Source organism: Pteropus vampyrus, unplaced genomic scaffold, assembly GCF_000151845.1.
Source record: "Pteropus vampyrus isolate Shadow unplaced genomic scaffold, Pvam_2.0 Scaffold112, whole genome shotgun sequence".
Lineage (NCBI taxonomy): Eukaryota > Metazoa > Chordata > Mammalia > Chiroptera > Pteropodidae > Pteropus > Pteropus vampyrus.
The window spans coordinates 2,272,068-2,281,477 of NW_011888893.1; the positions used below are offsets into that span (position 1 = coordinate 2,272,068).

The following is a 9,410-nucleotide window of genomic DNA, read 5'->3' on the forward strand; positions in this document are numbered from 1 at the left end:
AACACAAAACCTGTATTTTTCTCTCTATGTTATGCTTGCTGCCTTTTTAAGTAGGCGGCTTTTATTAGCCAGCTTTGCATAGGGGAAAGAGTAAGGAAGACTTAGAAATCCTTTCTTATAAGACTAGTATATTCTCATTGCTGTTGCCATGACATTATTTCAAAAACTCAATTGCTGTGAGAAACTCACTGTTACCCCTTTCTGACTTGGTTTTGGTCTTGATAAAGAGTAGAACAGGAAACAAGATGGCTACTCTTCCATCTCTCACCAGGAGGAAATTTAGCTAGTGTCTTTGTTTTTGTGCAAAAGAAAAACAAAATGAATCTGTGATATGCAAATCTCTCAACCGTTTGTTAATTTCTACTGTTTACTCAAAAATGAGAAACTACAGGCCTGTGATACATCATCTTTTGTGCGCTTGGCACCTTCCATTATGAATCATATTAATCTGCTCAAACTAACAAGGATTAATTGCCTTGGTAAGGCAACCTGGCATTGAAATGATATATTGCCCAGACAGCTTGGAATTTGGCCACTCATAAATCTCATTTGTTTGTTGGTTTATTTCTCTTTGTCTCTTTCTCTGACAGATGTGTGCCCAATCACTGTGAGCATGGTGGGAAGTGCTCGCAAACGTGGGACAGCTTCAAATGCACTTGTGATGAGACGGGATACAGTGGGGCCACCTGCCACAACTGTGAGTGCCAATTCATCTCACTTTAAACTCGTAACTGCATGAGAATCCCAGGTCTTCAGCTATGCTTTAAAGCTCAGCAACCTGCATAATCCACACACTAAATCACTTGATTCTGAGGAACCCAGATTTGTTGTTTTTTCTCCAGAGTAGAATTCTATTTGTCAAAATATATTCTTTCATGCCTAATGACTCAAAAAGAAGGACCAACATTTCCAGTGTTTGTAAACATGTAGTTGAAATTAGAACGCTGGTCTTAGATTTGACTCTGTCTAAGCTGTGTCTGTCTGGATAGATTGTTTGGAAAATTGTTAGTGTGATATCTCTGACTCAATCCTCATTTATCAATTCATCGGAGAGACAATATAATTTGAACATTTAGTTTCTGGACAGTAGTTGTCTTGTACTCTGTCACAACTATTTGGCTGAATTTTTTTAGATCAGAAAAAAATGAGCTTAAAAGTGGAATGAAGCCCATTGAAGTTGTATATATAAAATAAAAACATGAGATGACAAATTTTTAAAATATAAAAAATAAAAGGTAACATAGGATGATGACTAGTAAAAACACAGATGTGCCTCATTTTACATGATAGCCTGACCCCGAAAAGGTAAATAAAAATTAAATATTTGTGATTCAAATATTTTTTAAAGGAATGTGAACTCCATAAATGCAACATTAACTTTCCCAAAATGCGCTGCTGTTTATAAAAGCACTTTTGAAAACAGATTTGCCATAAAACAAGTTGAAAGAAGGTCATCTGTCATGGTGCGTGCACGCGTGTGTGTATGTGAGTGTGGGGGGGGGGAGCGGAAGGGGAGAGAGGGAGACATGCATTCTCCTTTTATCTTCTCTCATTATTTTTGAAAAACTGAAAATCTAATGTCTAAACCCTTTAATTATACAGACTGCTTTCTCTTCACTTTTAGGAAATAAAGGCAAACAAAATATCAGAGTTTTGGGGACAGTAAAAGGCATATCATTCTCTGAGCCTTCATATATCATTATTTGTAGTGACATGCAGTAAGAAATTATGTTCAAAATACAATAGGATCTCAACTAAGAAAAAATATTTGTAATTTATTTTATCGCACTTACTAATTTATTTACGAATATATTCAGAGCCAGGAGACAAAAAGAACTCTTAGAAAAATTAACATTATTAGGAAGATGTACAAGAGAATAAAAACAGGCACTTAATAGGTTCGTCATCAGTAGAGCGTATATATAGGTACACGAAAAAGTATTTTAATGAATAAAGAACAAAACTGATATTGAAGTCAATTAGAATAAAGGAGTTATTTTTCCTTTCCAATCACTTCAAAACGTTAACATTCAGAGTGCTATTTATTATGTGACATATGATGTTTGAATTAGGTAGCTTTGATAAAACTAAGCACTTTAATTCCACCAATATAATTTACATATTGTGCTGTAAATACCACCTTTAACTACAAGGAATCTCGTTTCTGAATATGGAAATTCTAACTCATGACAAAGAGCAGGAAATTGGTGGTGGTTACAGTGGTTTCCCATCTCAGTGACCATTTTGATATTGAATTGAAAAGCAAATAATTATTTTTATAGCCGCTTCTTTCATTGAAATACACAGTAAAGGAAAAGATTTTTAAAATATTATTAAAAAATTAAACATTTAAACATACTCTACTGGTTGAATAGTTGATCGTTTTAAAGAGTAATAACTCCAAGTATTAGAAACGTCCAAAGTGTGTCTGGTTTGGTGCTAGTGCAAGCTCTAAATAAATGAGAAGCTCTACTTCTCATTCCTGCTCATTTCTTGTTCCATTTTTGTGTCTACAACAGTAGACTCATCCGTTTTAACAATGAGGCCCTGTTCCCTTGTCATCTTCTCTAAACAAGGCCAAAATCTTGAAAATCAAGTGTGTGCCTACGTAGAAGTTGCAAGAAGGTAGTGCATATCAAGAAAGTGTCGATTGGATCCTATTTTTGTGAAAAAGTATACTTCGTGTCTCATCAAAGGGTAAATTCTCTTTACTAAACTGAAAGGCTTGACATGTCTCTGAGTTAATCCCATCGTTTAGTTAAAAATCAGGAGGGTCTGGCCCAGTCCATGATCATGTAAAAATACATAACATATGCCATTGGCTCTGAGACAAAATGAACCGTGGTGCATTTTCACTTAGTCAGTGGCCGCGCTGATCACAGGAGCACTGAAGTGAAAAGACTCGGGCCTCTGCCCCTGCGACGAGAGTGTCACGCGGCGAGCGCTCGCAGCAAGCCGTCTGACTTCTCTTGGACCTCCCGTATTCTGCCACTGACTGAGTGACGGCTGAGGTCTCACATTCAGAAAGCCAGTGAGCTGAGTCTTCCAGTTGCTTATTATGTCTTCTGTGGCTTTGAACTTTGTTAGTATTATTAAATATTTTACCTCATTATTTTCTGTGGAGGACCAAACATCCCTTTTGAAAAGGAGTTATGGTAATTTTGTAATAGTACTACTTTAGCAAGGTAAAGAATGGCTAACTCAGTCTAAAGTTTAGAATAACTAATTATTTAGTTAGAGCTTCAAATATTACAATTAGGCTACCTACCATTTCAGCACATTTTCCACACTGGTCTGGACTCAGTCAGGATGAGATAGCTGTTTCTCAGACGACCCCTGATCATCCAGGCTAGAGTTTATAGTCCAAGGTGGAACCTCGAAGCCCTTTTTTGATAGGTCACACTACCTGAGTTTGAACTTGGCTGTACAGCCTACTTACTTGTAACCTTAGACACTTAAGCCCTTTGAGCTTCAGTTTCTCCTGTGTGGAATGAGTATAGTAATAACACCCTTATAAAGCCATTGTGAGATGAAGCAACATGATTTATGGAAGACATTGAGATGAGCTTTAGTATCTGTTAGTACGCAGAATATTTTTACCATTTCATCTCTTTCAGAATAATCATCCCCTTGCTCTGTACTTTTATACCAATAATTGTCCGTATCACACAATGTGTCATTTAATTTCATGCCGCCATTCATTGTTTGTTATCATTACCATGGCAGATTTGGGCTTGAAGTGAATGATTGGCTTCCATAGTTTTTTGTTTTCTGGTTTGTTTGGTTTTTTTAAGAAGAATTAGAAAGAATTAAAAGTGATCTGTATATGTCCTAGACCTGTGTCCATTTGTTTGTTTGTTTATACGTGGAGAATTTATTTTCAAACCAATTTGAGGACCATCATTTACTAACCTCTCTCCAGAGGAGTCAGGATGTCATTCTTTGGGTGAGGAAAATCCTACAGGGAAAGCCAGAGATCCCCAGAGATGGTCAGATCACAAGAAAGAGAAAGCAAGCTTTTCTTGTCCAAAAACTAAAGTGGCTAGTGTGTGACAAAATGCAAATACATTAAATTGTTGCAGTTTTATACTTTTTAAATTTTCTTATGCAGACATTTCATTCTCAATGAACCTCTAAGAACTGACTAGGAGTATAGCAGGACCTAAAATCATGACCAAAAAAGTAGAATAGTCATGTAGAATAGTTTATTTGTTTTGTTATATTGACTTGTCCCTACTTCATGTTCTCAAATGTATGAGAATGTGTCTTTCTTGTGAGCAAAACTTCATGTTTATAGCTACAGTCTTTTTCTCAGTGGTGCTCCATAGATACTTTTCAGTTGGTCTCCAAGTCCACTTTCTAATACTTTACATATTATTTAGGATCTAATGATCATCTCATTTTTTTTCACATGTATTCCTTATACTTCATAGTTATGGCTCAAATTTACATAAGTTAAATTTTTTTTAAAAAAATCCCTTATCTCAAGGCCTACAGATTTTTTTTTTCATGCTGCTGGGGTCTGTCTTTGACCTCAGTCATTCCTGTGTATAACTTTGGTCTCTTATGTGGAACTGCCCTAAAAATCCCCAGAATGTCCTCAGTAATATGAAAAATTTTGGCTATTTTCACAAGTGCATAAGGATATTTGACAGATATAAGCAATGTTTAAGGGTAGAATTTTGTAAGAATTATTAAATGCCAGATCTTCATTCTGAGAGAAATATTTTTCCAGATATCTTTTTATTAAAGGATTCTCACCTTGCTCAGGTATATAGACATGACTCTTTCCAGAGGTAGTAAGAAAAGATAAACTTAATGGCCTACGCAGAACTCTTTCAATTTTAAAATTATGCGATTTCTGAATTCTGAAGTGCTAAGAAGGAACAGGTACTGATGTTGCCATGCAAATGCAGAGCTAAAAATTTTACTACCTAATGTTCAAGGAAAAAAGGAATTATAAAAGAAAAATATACATCCTGTAGTCTGGAGCTATTACTCTGGGTCTATAAATTTGTAAACCATAAATTACCTTGCATCTTATTACTGCACACAGGAAAAGTGCAGTGGATTTCAATAGCTCACACCAAGTTATTTATAATCCATTATACTCATAAGTAATTTAATTCAGAGCATAATTTTAAAAAATAAATTCTCCCCATCTGTTTGTAGTCATACTAATCCGGGGCATCGGCACCTAGATTTATCAACACTAGGAAATTTGGTACCTCTCTTTGTTTGGAACCACCAAGACTTAGGCAGCGATGAGGACAACGTGGAATTTGAGCATTACTACCTACACCTCCCTCTCAAAACGCAGATATTGAATAGAATCATAGCCTTATGGAATTGGACTCCATCCCTCAGCTGTAAGTCCACCTGGCTGATAAGGACCTGCTTGGAATGGCTGGGTCTCTAACTGGTCTTCTACCAGACTCCTCCTCCTTTTCTCCCCTCCAGTCTGGCTGGTTCTCTCACATGCCCTGTACCCGCACGTGGCTCTGTCTCCCTGCCACTGTCATCGCCACGGGACGTTTGCGCTTCCTCTGTCTCTGCTTTGTCTGGTGTACTTCCACTCATCCTTCAGATCTCAGTGCAGGAGTCACCTCCTTAGAAAGCTCTCCATGACCCTGTAATTAGGTCAGATCTTCTTATGTAAGACATATATCTTTCTCTTAGTGCTCGTGATGGTTGTGATTTTGGATTTATTACTCGTGACTCTTTAAGAATGTCTTTCTTCTCCACTGGACTAAACATTTGGAAGGAGACAGTGCCAGATCCACCATGTTATCACCAGGGCCTACCCAGAATATAGTCTGTGCTCAGTGAATAGGAATCAAAGAGTGAGTGAATGGCAGTGAATAGAAGGAGCATCAACAGCTTTTTTAAAAAAATCAGTGTCTTTTATACAAATTTATGAAGATAGTGAAACTATGGAGAGAGTGATGCTGAAGGGAAAAGAGGAAAATGGAAAAAGGCAGATGGAGACTAGAAGATGGATTCATAGAAAGCAGAGGGTGGTGATGGTAATAGCAGAAACAACCACAAGGGGTGTAAAGTCGTAAGAAGTTATATGGACAAATTCAGAATACGGACAGACAAACCTACACATTTAAAATAATCCGAGGAAAACACTGTGCCATGTTAAAATACCATTCATTAAAGTGACTTATGGGAATATATAAAACGGTGGCAAAATAAGTCGCAACAAAAAAAACTGACATCTTAGATAATAGAGTACAGTCAGCTACTGTGCTGGCTGATTGTATGAGCTATTTTAAAATAGATATATATGTGTTTAAATATTGACTATATAGTGAATGACAACAAAGTTTACTTTAAACTGATGCACAGTTTGAATAAGATGTACATAATCGTTTTATTGATCATGAAATATCATATGTATAGTCTTGCTACAGGGAAATTACAGAAAGGCAAATCTCAGGGTTTGAAATCAGACGTTCTGATGTCAGATCCTCAGATGCTCAGGCCGTATGGCTGGCCTTATTTCTCCATCAGCTGAGCTTTCCTAGTTGTAGGATAATTGACTCTCTCCTGGACAGTAAATCTTCTGCTATCCTCAAACCCTCTTAGCATATCAGTATGGATTTCACTTATACCGGAAGAGAGGGAAGTCCTCTCTTCCAGTAAGTGCTACAGGCCACTGACAGCAGTGAAATGAGAAGTATTAAATTTAATCCTCTTCCTCCCCAACTTCTTCCCCCCACTCCCCGGGCTGTACTGGCTTTGTGTTTTGGACAATCACTTAACCTCTCTGAACTGAAGCTTCCTCTGGGACATTAAGTTGAAATATTGTCTCTTAAAGTGCTTTGTAAATTTAGAAAACACCCTATATCTTTTTGTAACTTTTATTATACCACTAAGTCTTTAAAAATAGACAAATTTTTGTATGATTATAAGTAGCTTAAGGATACTGAGCACTGATACAGTTGATTCTTAGGGAGAAGATCAGAGGGTGCCTCAGTATTTAAGTCGATACTTACTGAAAAGATAAAAGGCTTTATTAGCAAATATAATGGCTACGTAGGCTGATTTATATGCACAGGGTGAATCTGCTCTTTCTAATCTAGACATGACATTAAGTTGCCAGATTGTGCTTTGTTACAGAGTGAGCAATTACCAATTTTCCAAGTTTACCTCCCTCTCATCCTCCCATCGCATTCCTACGCCATGACCTGCTTCAGGGGATCGGTGTGCCCTTGTCCTTAAGGAGTATCTGTGGGACACTGAGTCTCTGTATTCCTACCATCACTTATTTATTTATCCATTCATCAAAGTGTTGAGAGCTGACTCCACTTTGCATATAGGACCAGTGCTGGAATGTGGGGTACAGATAGGAGGAGGGCAGGAGTACCGGGGTACAGTGCTAAGCAGCTCCCTCTGTAGAAGCACATCATGTTGTTAAAAACAAAGGTCACTATAATTTTAATTCGTTTCCATATCTCTGGTTCATTGGGATTGCGAACTGAATGCTTACCTTTTATAGTCTAGGTTGACACTTTCATGCTTACAACATATGTATAAATGTAATTATATGGAAAAATTATTTAATGCCTTATCACAAATTCTTTGCAATTCTAAGCAGTTGTTTCATCCCTTCAGATTATATTATCAGACTATCTGTTTATTTCTGTTTTTTTTTTTTAATTTATTTTATCAGATAGACAGGGAGGAGGATGCAGCATCAGCACGGTATGGGGTGGACAGTGCAGTTTTCAGCCAACTGTACAATTAAAGTAACGATAAGTCTTGCTTGGTTGTGTGTATTCTCTACATGAGAAGCTCACGATTTTACTAGAGTGGAGGGGTTGGGGAAAGAGGAAAATGACAAGTGGTGTCACTTTCCGAAATCACACTCATTTACAGAAAGAAACAATAATCCCAGCAGCTCCTTTGCTCACATTTTCACCCAGCATCCACAGGTCAAATAAGATGGAAAAAGCGGGAAAGTGCTATCTGTGTAGAAATGTCGGAAGGGGATTCAGAGGCCACTCTATCTTACGGCTACGACCAAATAAATTACAGTGGATTAAAATAGTGCAGGTCATTTGGAGAAACACAGCCCGAGGACCTTTACCTTCCTCAGGCAGCCCAGATTTCAAATTAATCCCTTCTTTCATGACTTGCTTTGGAAAGATGGCTAAGATTAAAGATACAAAGAAAGGATTTAATTTCAGTTTTACAAAGACATTTTCAATAGTTTCAAAAATATATCTTTCTCTTCAAATAAAGCGCCTTTGCAAAAAGTTGATCTGCAAATGCACATTAACGAGGAGCCTGCTATGGAGATGAGCTATGATCCTGTGAACTTCTCAGAGGCTGTGAAATGCCAGCGCTGGGTCTCGCGGGAGTTGACATTATTCATTAAACTCCCCTGTAGTTTGAATCTCAGTCAGTGACTGTCTCATCCTAGGTTCAGAGTGAAGAGAAAGAGAATAGAAAACACTCATTTCTTCACCTTTGCCAGGTTCATTTGGGGAAAGAAGATAAGAGAGATAAGGCCTGGTTACTTAGAATACAAAGACGGAAACTTCAGAGACATTTGTTTCTACTCAAAAACAAGAAAGGAGAATTCAAGTTAAAAATAGTATGTGTTCTCCTTTGATCCTTTTAATGTCTCCCAAATCAAACTTTTTTTTTTAGCTTTCATATTGACATTAGTCACTGTGTTCCTACTGCAAGTCTTTAGCTTTATAAACTTGCTGTATAGGATTGCCTCCAATCCACAGATGTTTCCAGTTCGTTCAGTGACATTACGTGTCTATTTTCAATGCAGCACACCATGTGGATACAGAGATATGGCCCAGATAGTTAAAAGGGAAGCAGAACAGTCAGGACACACTAATATACTAGGAGAAAGTAATGGATTTATGTGCCAAACTGGTGTAGAGTCCGGTGTGTTTAATAGGAGAGAGGACAGTGTGAACTAACATGGCTGGGGAAGGGTTCAGGGAAGACGAAATCCTGAGTCAAGTTCCGTGTTTGGTTGGTGATTCAGACTGGGACTAACAGGAAAAAAATGTGAGAGGTGGGCCAGCAGAAGCAGAAGTCCAAGTGCAGAAATAAACTTAGACTGTTGTGTTTGGTGTAGATGGCTAGCACCAAAAGCAGACATTTCCCATGGAGACTACAGCAGTTTCCAAGGAAATTTTGCTGGCTCACTCTTTGGGTGTTCTTATATCTGACCGCTCCAAGTTTTAGTAAAATATTATTTTTGAAAATGGTTTAACTTAGCCAAATAAAGTGAAATAATATAAATGTATATGGATTTAACTTTAAAAATATGGTCTTATTTTCAAATAAAGCTAGAAAAAGATTCAATGGCTTGTAGTTCCTTGTAGTCTCATCATATAATTTTGTTCCAAAGCTGCCATGGTGGCTCTTGCCTG

The 9,410-nt window shown here is 37.4% G+C and overlaps 1 protein-coding gene across 1 annotated transcript in view; it reads left to right on the forward strand.

The window, feature by feature from the left end:
- Positions 1–9,410, forward strand: part of CNTNAP2 (contactin associated protein like 2) — a 1,200,002-nt gene that overhangs the window by 528,540 nt on the left and 662,052 nt on the right. The gene's annotated exons all lie outside the window — the stretch shown is intronic.